The sequence below is a fragment of the Mus pahari genome, chromosome 4 (genome assembly GCF_900095145.1).
Source record: "Mus pahari chromosome 4, PAHARI_EIJ_v1.1, whole genome shotgun sequence".
Classification (NCBI taxonomy): Eukaryota; Metazoa; Chordata; class Mammalia; order Rodentia; family Muridae; genus Mus; species Mus pahari.
The window spans coordinates 52,957,067-52,972,652 of NC_034593.1; the positions used below are offsets into that span (position 1 = coordinate 52,957,067).

Genomic DNA, 15,586 nt, shown 5'->3' on the forward strand with positions numbered 1-15,586 from the left:
GTCCACTCTCTTATAGAACCCAAGACTGCCAGCCCAGAGATGGCACCACCCACAAGGGGCCCTCCCCACTTGATCACTAATTGAGAAAATGCCTTACAGCTGGATCTCATGGAGGCACTTCCCCAACTGAAGCTCCTTTCTCTGTGATAACTCCAGCTGTGTCAAGTTGACACAAAGCTATCCAGTACAGCCAGGAAGCAGAAGTGTATGGGTTGGTGAGCAGGCAGAGGGGGGAGGGGATAGTCTTTTTTTTTTTTTGTAGAGGAAACCAGGAAAATTGAAATGTAAATAAAGAAAATATCTAATAAAAAAAAAAAGAAATGTATCTTTGTCATGATTTCCTCTCTCTTTCATCAGGTCAATGTTAGAGATTCTTCAGAGTTCTCTCAAGACTTCTTCCATGGAAATACACCTAAGAGTTCCCTAAGCATTAGCAATTAACTAGTGTGCCAATCATAGCAAAGAGATTATAATCTTAGCTGTAACTACATGTGTATGTGTGTATGTGTGCATATGTGTATATGTGAGTATGTATTTATATTTGTATGTGTGTGTGAGAGAGTTTTTTGTTGTTTTTTGTTGTTGTTGTTGTTTTATGGTAAGAGAATTGAGGTTCTGGGACAGTAAACACCTAGGTAGCAGTCATTGAAGTGATAGAAAGTGAGCACTAAAAGATTTGTTTGATGTCATACTTCCCTAGTCCTTTAATAATCCACATTCAGAACTTCCTTACAATAAGTATGTTATAATAGTCATACCTTAAGAAATTTATGATTGATTTCTCATGACCAATAGTCCTTTAAGAAATCATATAGCACTTAGTTTTATGCCTAGTAATACAATTTACATATTAAATAACACTATAAAGGAATTATTTGATATAGTTTTAAATAGAGGAAAATGGGGAATTTTTTCAGTTTATAAAATTCCTCTCCCTAGAACAACACCAACTGGTCTCAATAACTAGTTGTGTCCAACTCCTGGTGCTTTGATGACAAAGTCATGGACTGACTTTAGGTAAATTCATTGTTTGAGTCCATAGTTTATAACTATGTGTCATAAAATATATCTGAAAATTAAAGACTTTCTAATTAACACATCTGATCTCTATGTTATCTCTAAGTAAATGACTGACTAAATTAGTGGACAGTTATAAAAATAATCCACACTGCTTGTTAGTCCTGAGAGTGCAGATTTTCACATTCATCTTATTAAAAATTAATAGTTATTTCTTGGAGTGTAACTCAGTGCCAGGATGTTTTCTAACCATACACAAAGCTCTGAGTCTTATTGTACAACCACAGAAATGAAATGTTTTTTCCCATAGTGTAAATTACTTTTGAAGAAAATTTTATGTATATGAGTCTGCCTTTGTAAAATTAAGCAAGTCTCCACACTTGGGAATTTCCGTTAAAAGGAACATTTTTTTTTTTTTGAGTATTAAAGTATTCATTGAAGTATGAAAATTCTTATTTATTTTCTCACTCATTCACACTTATTATCTCTATTTACATACATATTATTCTTCACTCAGAATTCTATAGTCCTTGGCTTTAAAATTTTATGACATTGTTTACAGATTGAAAGTTATATTCCAGAAGCCAAAATAAATAAAATTATTCCTCAGGACCTTTGGAAATTGTTAAAATAATTTAATGGTAATTTGTACCATGTTTCTATGACAGTAAACATTAAAATGGCAAAATAAAATTTTTACGATGGGATTCTTTTTGCTTTCTCTTCAGTCCTTGTCCTTGTGTTCAAACCTCTTTAGAACCCATTCATCTACATCATAACAAGAAGCAATTCTCAACTTGAAGGAAACTTTATGTCTTTGCTAAAGTTTTCCAGATCTCTTCTGCCCTCAGATATTGGAATGACTGTGTTCCATTGGAGACATCTTAATAACTGCAAGCTTTGTTGAGCAATCTCATGTGCAAATATTAATAGAAAAAAATATAAAATAATGTGCCTCTTGCCTTTACCCCCAACAATCAGGATCATAATTTGGGGAATGGTTTATTTGGGAAAAAAAATGTTTAAGCTGTGAGTTTGACCTGAACAGTCATCTCTGCTGCTGGTTTGAGTGCAGCATACAACAGAATCGGGAATCTGCTAAAATTCTGGTTGAAGTCTGACAGAGTAGCTGGGTGCAGTGTTGAAAAGACCACTCTGGGGTTCGCAAGCATTCTTTGGGTACATGAAGGTGTCTGTAAAATTGCTCCTCTATTTGCTGTATATCCATGTTCTGTCCAACACCAGCCATTTGGCAGAGAGAGAGAGAAAGTCCCATTTTTTTTCTATTTTTTTCTTTTATTATTATTATTATTTTCTTTATTTACATTTCAAATGCTATCCCGAAAGTTCCCTATCCCCCCCCCCGCCCCTGCTCCCCTACCCACTCACTCCCACTACTTGGCCCTGGCCTTCCCCTGTGCTGGGTCATATAAAGTTTGCAGTCACGGAGGTATGGCAGATTACTGATGGGTAAGCCAAAATGGATCCCAGGGAAGAAGGTTTGAGAGACACTGAGTTCCCTAGAGTTGAGTTGAGTCTGTCTGTGCAGGAATGAAATGGGCTCTCTTCTAGAGCTGGTATGAAGTTTTTGGTACCCATCTTAGTTTCCACAGAACTAACTTCTGAAATCTTGCCCCCATGTCAGCAAAGTGAGAATTGATTTGGATCTTTGCTACCCTTTCTCACCGAGTCAGGGAGGAGCCTGCAGCACATGTTGATGAACAGATGTGGACAGGTGGCTCTGTGGTGTTTTCTCTGGCTCTGTTTATAGAGCCAGCGTCCCAGAATCTGGACAGACTCCTTCGGTAGATTACCTCTCCTTCTCTTGCTGGAGGCCACTGAAGAGGAAAGGTCCAGAGGAGTGTCCACACTGTCTTCATCTTCAGTGTCACTGCTGAATGCTGCAACAATGCCAAGTATCAGGAGTCTTCAAGAATTCCATTTGTGTCAGGGTCTCCCAAGGAACTACATCCAGACAACTCTATAAGGTATAAAGCAGGGAGAAACCTAGTGTGGGGGGGGTGTTTGGGGGCGACTGTGTTAACCGTGTTCCATTGGAAAAGGCAGTCAAGGTCTGGGTCACAAAAAGAATTTATTATTCTCACAATTCCTGACTACAGTGCTTTGAGGCAAAGAAATCTCAGCAACAGGAACTTGAGAGAACTAGTCACACTTCGTTTGCTGTCAGAACTAAAGAACAGTGGGTGACTGCACCACTTTCTCTTCCTCACACACTCCAGGATCCTCTGATGCCAATAAGATAATTATTCCACATAAATTAATGTATTCAAGACCATCACTCCTTCTCGGGCATTCAGAAGCCTGTCTCCCAGGTAACTGGAGGCTTTGTCAGATTTACAATAATCACTACCCAACACAGCACTGTACCTGTCATTTGATACCTAAAGACATGAGTTTTAAGCCCTAACCCTCCACTCCTTGTTAATAATGATCTCATGTTTTTCTCATAATATAAAACACAATTCAACTTTAAAAGTCTACATGTTCATTAACAGTCAACGCCTTAAAAATCCAAAGTCCCCCACCTGTGGGATCCTATAACCACCAAAACAAATCCTGTGCTTCCAGTATTTCATGACAGAGTAAATGTCCTTATTTCCAAAAGGGGAAATCTTGGAATCCAAAGGAATTATCAAATGAGAGCAAAACCAAAACCCAGCAGGGTAATGAAAAATAATCTATCACTTCCTTTCCATTACCTAGAGTTCATAAAGAAATCTCCAGGCTCTGTCCTTCAGTTTTTCTGCTTTCAGCAGTGTGGACTCTGGGGCCGACTCCACTGCAAACCTGTAAACTACTTTTATTGCCTGCCTGTAGGCCTGTCACCTCCAATAGTCCACTGGTCTCTCCACTGCAGTTTAGACTTCAGAGCTTTGCTCCACGGTCTCCAAGAACCTCTCCACAGAACTTTAGGTCCTGCCACACATGCCTGGCATCACCTGTTCTCCATGACCACCTCGATTCTTCATCTTTGAGGCTTTTGAAACCATAGCCATGTATACAATGCTGTCAAATTCTGCTGCCAGTTCAAGATAGGGCTTAGTCCACTTGGATCAATTATGTCAAATTCCATGTGACATAAAGTAATAACTTGCTTTTCTGTTGCCCTAATGCAAAGCACTGGGTTATTCTTTCATGGTATTAATCTATTTAACAGTTACAGTTGCTTTGTTGTCTGCATGGTTTGTACATAACTTTAACCCTATTGATATACCTTTCATCAACAAACAGATTAGTCCATTATTGTTATGTGTAACTTCACTCAAGTTATCCAGGACATGGCAGAATATCAAGCCAGGTTCTTCATAAAAAAAAATATAATGACCCACCCAGTTCCAGATAGAATCCTTGTTCCCTGAAGCTGTGTGAGCTACATCTCCACAGTCTACATTTCTTTCAGTAATATTCTCTTCTAAGTTCCTATTAGAAGATCCCCATTAAGTTCAGTAACTCTCATGCAATGGCTTTTCCAGCCCAAAGCTTTAAAATTCTTCACATTCTTTACAAAGTAAAATTAAATGAATGAATAAAACCCAACCCTAAGGGCTTCAAACCAGAATATGATAGCAATGGCCTCACTTCTGTCTTAGGTTTTTGTTTTTGTTTTTGTTTTCTTTGCTGTGGTAAATTATTCCATTTAAAGAAACCACCAGTCTTCCAATTGTGCTGCTTGTTTACAGGAGCAGATCCAACAGCACCACTCTGCCCCAGGCGTAATAAGACACCCACAAGCTGAGGGAACTGAACGAGACAGCTTGCAGGTACAATCAACCTCAGGACTGTTGCATGACATTCCATGACCATGAAGGCCACCTTCAGGACTTTTCCCTTGGTTTACTGAAGGGTTCTGGGATATTTCTAGATCATCACTATAGCCCCGGAAGGTGTTTGGGATTCTGTCTTTGGCTTTTTTTCCTTCTTTCCTTTAGGTTATGAAATTTGTATGAAGAATTTTTATATCTCTAAAGCTAGACCCAAACCATGAACATTATTATTATGTTTTCTGTAGGGTTGGTTTCATTATGCAGTGTGAAAAATGCTCGTTTCAGCCTTGCTTGTCTAGAGTTGTGGTTTTCAATCATTTCTCTATGGACTTCTAAATGATTTAGTGGAGAAAAAGGAAAGTAAAATGAAAAAAAAAGAAAGGAAAAGAAAGAGTTTATTTAGTTCACACTTCCAAGTTCAGTCCCTCATCCAAGAAAGGTCACAGTGGAAGGTGTTTGAGGGAGCTTGTCACATTATGTCTCTAGTGAGAAGCAAAGATCAGGGAATGCATTCATGGTAGTGTTCAACTAGCATTCTCTACTTTCAAACAGTCCATGCACCTTATCCACTTATGTACAAGTCATGATTCCCTGTGGGGATGAATTAATGTAATGAACAGAATCCCTTAGAAGCATCCTCAGGGCTCTCTCAATTGATTCTAAGTTTTGTCCAGTTAATATTATTAGCATTAACCATCATTGTTATAGAGCATTAATGCCCTGCTTATCTATAATAATTATGACTCTAAGGCCTCTCATACCCTAAGGATAATTTTCTACTCTATAAACAGTAGAGTGCAGCCATGTCTCAAATATTATTTAGGATAAAACCAAAATATTGTTACTTTTATTCTATGCCATTATTCATCTTTATTTGCTACCTCCTATTCTTCATCCACATTTTTTTTCCTTCAAGATAATTGAATCCCAAAGACATGAGGATAAAGCTCACATTTGCAAAGGTGTGTGAGAGTCCTTTGCACAGCTTTGCTTTGCCTTGCACTGCTTCATTGTAAGAGGGGGGAGTGGAGTATACTTCCAGGGGAAGAGCAAACAATATCAAACATGAACATAAGAGCTTTAGTCAGGTGAGAAGAGTTTTCATGCAGAGATCAATGGCAGTAGTCACCAGAGGCTCATCACATAAAGAGGTAATAATTAAATAAGCAAATATATTTAAAATAACACTAGTTTTCCTGTTGTAAGAGAATGCTGTGCAACTATAAAACACAGAACTTCCAAACAGAAAGCATGGGTTGATGGTCAGTTAAAGTTTAAATAAGGTGCCATGTGGAAAAAGGGCTCAAATCTTTATCATCTCCATATATATGCACATGCACACATATGTGTATACATGTATGTATGTATGTATGTGTACATATTTACATAATTTTAATGAATATAACATAAATTAATCAGAGTGTTGTATAAGACTTTTCTGGGGAGATGCAACACACACACACACATACACACACACACACATATACACACACACACACACATACACACACATACATACACACATCTAATTATTCCAAATAGGGAGTCCTAGACAAACCAAAGTAAGGATACTACCAAAGTCCAACTTGGTGAACCAATTTGTTTTATTGGGGTTAGTTACAAGAATATGGTAAAGTAGTTACTTACAGGAGCAGAAACAACTCAAAGAAAACTGCATGACCAAAGTCCATCCCAGCATGAGTGCCAGTTCACAAACTCTGTGGATCTGGAACATAATGCACAACCTGAGAGTACCTCACCATGCTGGACTGCATTCTCTCCAGGTGACTCATTTGGTCCAAACCTCTTCCAGGAAGGTCCTACTGTCTCTGCTTCTTCCAGGCAGCTGCTCTGATCTCAGAATCTTTTTGGATACTTGGTTTGTCTACGAGTGACTCTCAGTAGTCTTTTGTTTTTGTTGTTTATATAGTCTTGGGGACATAGAGACATGAGAATTTGATGAGTGTGGGAGACTTCCTGAAGCTATTTTGAGTTGTTTACCTTCTTCTGGCTTAAGGTGTTTCCGTGGCAGATGGACTGTTTCAATCTGGAGGAATCTACTATACAATGTAGAGGTAAACGTAAGCTCAAAGTTTACAAATCACTACAAGGGAACAGAATAAACTCAGCAAATTTAATTGATGTTGTAAAAATTTAAACCTTAGTAATCCTGAGCAAGAAAGATGACTCAACAGTTTGACTTGCCCTCAAGCCAGATGAGCTGAGTTATATTCCTAGTGTCCACATAGTGTGAACTGATTCCACCAAGTTATCCTCTAGCCTCCACATGAGGGTGTGGTATATGCACATCCACACACATATACAAATAACAAATGAATGGGTACCCAAGCATTTCAGGAGAATAAGAATGTGGTAGTTTGAATGCTACTGGCCCCCACAGGCCCACAGAGATTAACACTATTAGGAGGTGTAGCTTTGTGGGAGTAGGCATGGCCTTGTTGGAGGAAATGTGTCATTGTGGAGGCAGGCTATGAGATTTTCTATATGCTCAAGCCATGCCCAGTGGGACAGTCCCCTTCTGCTGCCTGTGGATCAAGATGTAGAACTCCTCTAGCTCCTCTAGCCCCATGTCTGCCTGCATACTCTGATGATAATGGAATGAACCTCTAAAACTGTAAGTCAGCCACCATTAAATATTTTCTTTTATAAGAATTGCCAGGGTTACAGTTCAGGGGGTGAGGAGGTACTGGTTAGTTCATATTGTTGTTCCTCCTATAGGGTTGCAGACCCCTTTAGCTCCTTGGGGACTTTCTCTAGCTCCTTCATTAGGGGCCCTGTGTTCCATCCAATAGATGACTGTCTGTGTCTCTAGTTGCATATGTAGCAGAGGATGGCTTAGTCAGCCATCAATGGGAGGAGAGGCCCTTGGTCTTGTGAAGAACATATGCCCCAGTACAGGGGAATGCCAGGGCCAGGAGGGATTGGGTGGGTTGGGGAGCAGGGTGGGGGGATGGTATAGGGTGCTTTGGGGATAGCATTTCAAATGTAAATGTAGAAAATATCAAATAAAAAAATTCACCCGTTAAAAAAAAAAAAAAAAAAAAAAGAATTGCCATGGTTATGGTTTCTCTTCACTGCCATGGAGACCTTAACTAAGACAGAGAGTTACAAGAGAGTCATACACAAAGCAAATGTATTTATCTAAGACACAGGACGGCTACCCCCGCGTGTCAGAGACAGCAGCACAAGAAGCCAGAAGAGCAGTTTGTATAAGGTGAACAGGAACATGTGCCCAGAGAAGTGCGAAAGTGCAGCAGTTGCAGTGGAGTCTTGGAGTGGGGGATGGGGTGCATGCACTCTGGGACCCTCATTCCAGAGTTAAGCAAAGGTCAGGGTCTTAGAAACTTTCTGCTTGCACAACAATAAATATAATTTTTTTTAATAAAAAGAGTAACAGTTCTCTAAAGTACCTTTGAGAAGCTATACTTTACCCAAAATATGGTCTTCAATTTTTTTTTTAAAAAGAACTTGTATATCAAGTGGAGGATGAGTCTCTTAGAACTTAACTCAAATTAGCCAAAAAAAAAAAAAATCTTCTCTTTTTATTTCAAATAGATTTTTCTCTCACTCGATATATATTGACCACAGTTTGATGTCTTCCCACCCCTCTCGGCACCTTCTCTCATCTCTCTTCTCGCCAATATCCTCCCCCTCTGCTTCCCTTCTGAAGAGAGTGGGCTTCCAAAAGAAAAAACGAAACTTGGCAACACAAGACACAATAATACAAGGCAAAAGCTTTTATATTAAGGCTGGACAAAGCAACCCAATAGGAGGAAAAGAGATCTTAGAACAGGCAAAATAGTCAGCGATATGCACTTTTCATAAGAGAAAGATGTATGAATGGTAAAAAGAGTATATATGAAAAGGCTAAGCTACTTAATAATTTCTGTTAGTGTGTGTTGAATGCTGCAATGACACCCAGTAAAATTGCAATAGAATGGCCCAACCTTTCAAACATCTTCCACATTCAAGTACCAGGGAGAGTGTAGCACATTCAGAATCATTCCATACCTCTCAGAGCATCATGAAGGGACCTAGTAACTTTGAAACTAATTTCAGCAAATATATATATATATATATGTATATATATAATTTACCTAAGAAATTTGAGAAGATATGTTCAATCAAAGACACATAACATGTCCATGGCAGCTTTCATTAGAATACCCTAAACCTAGATGAATTTCACATGCTCATCAACAGTGCATCAATAAAGTACAATATTTTCTTAGAACACACATTTCCTTAACAATAGAAATGTCAAAGTGTTAATATGCATACCACAGTGGATATGTCTCAGAATTATTATGGTAACTGATACATACAAGGCGATATGTCTCAGAATTATTATGGTAACTGATACATACAAGGCCAAACAAATGTGTGTGCTTGATAATTGCATTAGAAGAGCTCAGAGAACACAAATGATCTCATAGGAATGACATGGTCATTTCAAACATATTCCTCAAATTCATTCAAAGCCAATCTGAAACCAACCATGAAAAACCTGACAAATCCAAATTAACAGAAATTACACAAAATGAATGTGTTACAAAAGGCTAGGGAACAGCTCCCAGAATATAAAGAAATCCAACAATTAAGGGCAAAGATGTCCCACTGCTATATTCTCTATAAAGGGTCTTGTCATTCAACTAGTAAACTGAGCAGGTTGTGGGATTGCATTAAAATAAAAGACTGTACTTGGACTTCGAGCAATACTTGAATAGAACATCACAAATTCACAAGATTCAGTTCCTTATCCCGGTCACATCATAGAAATACTGAAGATGTTCTGCCTAAGAGAAAATAGTAACATGTTAAGAAGAGAGGGGGCTGCACATTCATCACTTACTCATAAGTGCTTTAAAAGAAATGAAATTTAGGGGATCATACCTGCAATCTCTTCTGAAATATTGAGGAGATATGAAAATTACAATTACTATAATTATCCCAGTCTAACTATATTGATCCTATGCAGCACAAAGTGTCTATCATAGGCATGTCCAACATACAGACCAGAGGCTACATGTACTTCAAGACAACTATATGTGCAACAGGACACAGGTGGTAAACTTAAAAGCATGTTGAAAACTTTTCACTCTTGGAGTCAGTATGCCTCTGGTTGTTCCCCAGCAGTCACCTCCTTGCAGTCCATGGTCTGTCCTTTCTTTTTCTTCCTGTCAGCCTGGTCTCCTTCTCAAGAGGACCCTATCTGAGTTTGGCCTTCATAGGCACAGCAGAAAACTGAGCTGTAGTTGCCTTGGTTCTCATTTGGGCAGACACCTGTGGTTCTTGAATCTACTCAGTGCTGACAAGTTCCACAGAGGGAAGTTTCACCACTGGAAAGTCTGTTCTTGTCACAGACAAGCACATGATGGCTTTAGAAAATTTGACCTTGAGCCTTCCACTCCTTTGGCCTCTCATATTTTAGACTTCTTTGACATACTTTATTTTATACTCTAGTTTTACTATTGACTGTTATTATCATGCGGATATTTTTTCAAATTAGCAAAGATAAAAACTATGATTGCTACACATGGCCCTTCATACTATTAAACATAAACTAAGCAAATTTGGAACTAAGTTCTTTGCTCCAAAAGTAATCTTATAAAATATTTTTAATGCTGTAGCTATTTGTGTGTGAATGCAACTGTGTCTGAGTATGTGTGTATGTGTGTGTGTGCTCACATGGATGTGTATATGGGTGTGTGTACAAGTGTATGTTTGTTCACATTTGTGTGTGAGCATGTACATGTGTACAAAATATATAAGTAAGCCCATGAGTATGTGTGTGTGTGTGCATGTGCATGTGTGTGAGATCTTGCCTGTGTGTGCATGTTCATGTGTATATGTGGGCCTGTGTTTAGGCAAGAAGGCATGAGTATATGAATGTGTGTACATACATGCACATATGTATATGTATGTGCATGTCATTGTGTACATATATTTGAGCATGTGTATGACTATGCATATATGTGCATGCTCATGTATGTGTTTGCAAGTCTGGATGCATGTGTGCACAAATGTGTGTGCATGTTTGAGTGTGTGAGTGTATTGCACACATGTGTGTATATATACATATGGGTACATATGTGTGTATTTTTGTGTGCATACACACATGCATGTGCATACATCTATGTGTACATGTGTATGTGTTCTGTGCATGTATGTGCACATGTGTATGTGTTGTGTGCATGTGTGTGTTCATGTGCATGTGATTGTGAATATTGTATGTGTTGTGTGTATGTATGTGTGTGCATTATGTGTATGTGAGTATATATATACATACACACTAAGGATTGAACCAAGGTCTTCCTTCCCAATATGCTCCATGACTAAACTTAACATCTAACTTTCAAATCCTGTTTTATTTCCATTTTATTTTATTTTATTTTATTTTGAGCATATTTAGCCTGCATGTATCAGCAAATACCACTTGCATGCTTACTGCTCACAAAGTCCAGAAGAGGGCACTAGAAACCCTAGAACAGGAGGTACGGGTGATTGTATGCTAACATGTGGTGCTGAGAATCGAATACATGTTCCTTGCTAAAACAGCCAGTGTGCTAAGTCACTGAACAGTATCTTTAAGCCCTCAAATCCTATCAAAATGCCTGGTAGTTGATATTAAATCACGATTTGACTATTTACATAAAAATACTATAAAGAAGCTAATTTTGGATATATCTGAGAAATGTCATTATAAAAAGACCAGAGAAGAATGCAAAAGTAAATTTCTGTTGCTCTTAGGATAGATTTTTAAGTGATGCCTATGACTACTAAAAACATTATTTCTCTCCAATTTCTTATAATCTTAGAATTATGTGAAAAGTATAAATAACACTTTGGCATTCACTTTATACCTTCAAATACATATTTCTGGAAGAAATATTTGAGTGTGTAAACACATCATTAATAATTATTCCTAGAAATGTACAACCAAGAAAATTCTGAAAAGTATCGGGGGCAATTTAGGCTACTGATATTGAAGGTTAATATTTTGAGTTTTATTTCAGGCATTTTAATCTTGTTTAAAAAAACAACAGAGTTATAACATTTCTAAAGCTTGCAGTTCTAATTTAATTATCAATTGTCTCTTTCCAGGGTATCTTAACTACTGTCCTTTCTCCACATTGTACCCTAAGAATGTCTCTGACCATTCTCTATTCTATATATCTCCCAAATATTTCCAGTTAATAAACTTTTGATGATCATTCAAGGGATTTCAGTATGAATGTGCAAGAACTGGATATTGAATGGCAAGCATCACCTTTCTTTAGATGCTTGATAGTGCACATCTTGCCAAGCCATAGTTACATATTTCCCCACTGTTCAGGATTCATAAGTTCTCATTTTTATTTCACTGGAATACACTGTTTCTCTAGTTTTTAAAGGTTCAGAGATGGAGAGATATTTTGATCTAGGATGAATCACAATGAGAACATAATTATTTTTTGATTCTGTTAATTGTATTTGAGATTTTTGAGCTTCTGATATTTACATGAGAAGTTAAATTGAGCTAACCTGTAATGTGTTGAAATTTTGGTAGATGTTATGATGAGGTGAGTGAATTCCCCATGTGAAATATATGTTAGCACAGAGAATGCATTATGAGAAGTCTTCCCTTCCATAAAAGAAAATGAAAATAAAGCAGATATTCACAGTCTCTGGACTACAACCATTACCCTATTTGGAAAGGAAGACCATTTCAGATATAATACAGCTAAGATTATTAAAATAACCAGATAATCCTGAGTCATCTTGGTGGACTGTCAAAGCAATGAAAGTGTCATTATGATGTTTTGTTAGGAACAATGAAGACACAAACACAGAAAAGCATGTGTGATCTAAGAGCAGCTCCCAAGCCCAGAAGTGTGAAGACAGTCACCAGAAGCTAAAGAGGCAAGAGACAGATGGTCCTTCAGTGTCCTAGTGAGAAAATGGCCACAGAGACTCCAGATGGAGAGAATAAATTTCTGTGTTGTTTTAGTTACTGAGTTTGTGGTAGCATTATTTTTTTACAACAGCCTCAGAAAACTGAGTGTAGCATCTTTTTCTGTTTTGCACTGTGCTCACATTTTTGCTAGCAGTGGCAGAACAGCCAAACATAGGAGTAGAAGTTGTCAGCATGTATTTATACTTAACAAATAATAAAAACTGGAACATTATAAATTATTCACAACTATTCATATACAAAGAACCTTATAAAAGTTAAATGTGGGAGTGAATATGTTACAATAACTTATGAGGAGAGGAAAAACAATTAGTTGGTATTAAACTCTTCTTAACATCAATGAATTATATACTAGATAAAAACTCACGGTATTTGAAATAAAAGTAGTTGAATTTACTCAAATTTCTAAAATTCAAATTGTTGTGGACATGTATATAACTGATAATGGAATATTTGAAAATATAACAAACCATTCATTATATAATTCAGCTATTTATACTCTCCATATCCATTTATATTCTAGTGTGGATAACCTACTCAAAACAGATCAATCAGTATTATCTACTTCTAAACATTATATATATATATATATATATATATATATATATATATATATATATATATTACAGAGACATTATTTTCTCATTCACTTTTTAATTTTTCCCAATGCCCACTTTCATGAGTGTTAGGGAAATCACTACTCAGATAGAAACTATATTTCTCAGTTTTCTTTGCAACTATATTCAACTTTACCACCAGTTTCATATGATCAAAACCACTCTTTTTCCTTTTTCCTTTCTTGGTAGAAACATGGAATAGCATGAACCTGAAGTCTGTGAAGATTTGGATCCTCAAAATGAAGAATATGTGTGGTCCTCAAAGATATCTTCATGAGTGTACCACATTGTCATGAATAACTCTTGTTTTTGGTATGTTATCCAAGAGAGAAAAAAACAGTCTTTTTGAGACGCCTAATTCTGGACTGTTTAATAGTATCTAAGCCTACACTTTAACAAATAAATACCTTAATTTGCATAGGGATAAAAGGTCTTCATGAATACAGAGTAAATAATAAGAAAGCAAGATTCTAGAGAGGCAATGTAGCACACAACTACACATTTCTTCTAGTTTGCCTTGCTTGAAAATCAATCCCAGATGTCAAAGGATATTGTATAGCAATTTTCTCCAAAGAGAAAGGATTCTATCTCAAAGGGGAGGGCTTAAAATGCTGAATGTTATAGATGAAAGTGAAATATTCCATTCTATAGGAAAGCTTATTAAACTCCAGAATAAACAACTCAATAATTTCAAGAAGCCCCTGAAAGTGATCAGATTCACGAGGACATTCTCTCCCCAAGTTTAATTAAACAGAAAGCATGGTTAAGAGACACTGTTAGACAAACCAAGCTGCCTGGAAAGGGCTCAGATCACCTGAGCTTCCTGAAGGAGAAACTGCCACCCATGCTTGGATACCTTTCAGAGGTTCAATTGTCTTTTAGTCATTTCAGCCCCTGTAAGTAATTCCTCACCTATATTTCTGTAAGGGACCCCAATAAAATGTATTGGTTTGCCAAGTTGAATTGTGATGGTATCCTAGCTTTAGTCTGTTAATGTTTTTTGTTGTTGTTTTTTGTTTTTTAATCTAGGGTAAGTTTTGTTTTCCTGTCTTCCCATTAATAGTGAGACATAGGAAAAGGTGAGTAACTTTCATCACAGGTGATTGGAAGAACTATAGATTTTTAAAATGGCATGAAACAAAAGGGGGGAAAGGCAGAGACTACAGTATACAATGAGTGACTGGCTTCTGCAGGTAAGAGGTGCTCCATCTAACTTAGCATACTTGGGAAAATTGTTTAGAGCATTAATCTGAATATTCCCCCTAAGATGTGAGAGCACAGTACTTAGAACCATACTTCATGGAGCTCCTCTAATGGCACAAAGATCTGATATGTATGAGCTTCTCCATGAAAGAGCTGAGCAACCCCTCCAACAACAGCTGGGGAAACTTCTCAACGTGGTGAGCATAAAAATCCAAGCAGAAAGCAGACAGATTTTCAAATTGACATGTGTAAATATTCAACTTTATTTTGGGGGGAGGGGGATTCAAGACAGGGTTTCTCTGTGTAGCCCTGGCTGTCCTGGAACTCACTCTGTAGACCAGGCTGGCCTTCAACTCAGAAGTGTACCTGCCTCTGCCTCCCAAGTGCTGGGATTAAAGGCGTGCGCCACCACTGCCCAGCTTTATTGTTAGAAGCTGTGTTCCAAAAATGGACTACCTCAACTACTGATCAAGTCAGAGACAGACATAAGAATTACGTTGTAGCACACTCAAAGGGTTGGCACACTATCTGAAACCAAGGGTTCAAATCCTGGTTCCATACTGCACATAGAAAGCAAAGCAAACTGTTTAGCCTCTGCTTCTGTCTTTTCACCTACAAAATGGAGATAATTCCAGTACCAACCTACCTCAGAGTTGTGTTGTACCGTGCACTGAGTCCTTATTATCTATGCAACCAGAGAAATGCACATCACATAGTAAGCTTACAACAGTAACTTATTCTCACCTGATACAAAATTATTCGAGGCTCAACACATGCATTCACTCTAAAGCCATGAATTGTCTATTCATAAATTCTTGGTTCTTGTCACAGAGAATCAAATTAGTTTCTTCTGATCCATATTCTCAAAGAGCTACCAAAAAATAATTATGTCAGATATCCCTAAGATGAAATCCACTACTTGGGTCAGTGATTGCGCTTTCCTACTGAAGAGTCTGAAGTATAATTAAAGTAGTTTCATGAGCCTCTTT

General features: G+C 37.5%; 1 pseudogene; it reads right to left on the minus strand.

Annotated features, from left to right (window-relative positions):
• Positions 1-2,039: 2,039 nt before the first annotated feature.
• Positions 2,040-3,988, minus strand: LOC110320790 (annotated as a pseudogene).
• Between the last annotated feature and the right edge of the window lie 11,598 nt (positions 3,989-15,586).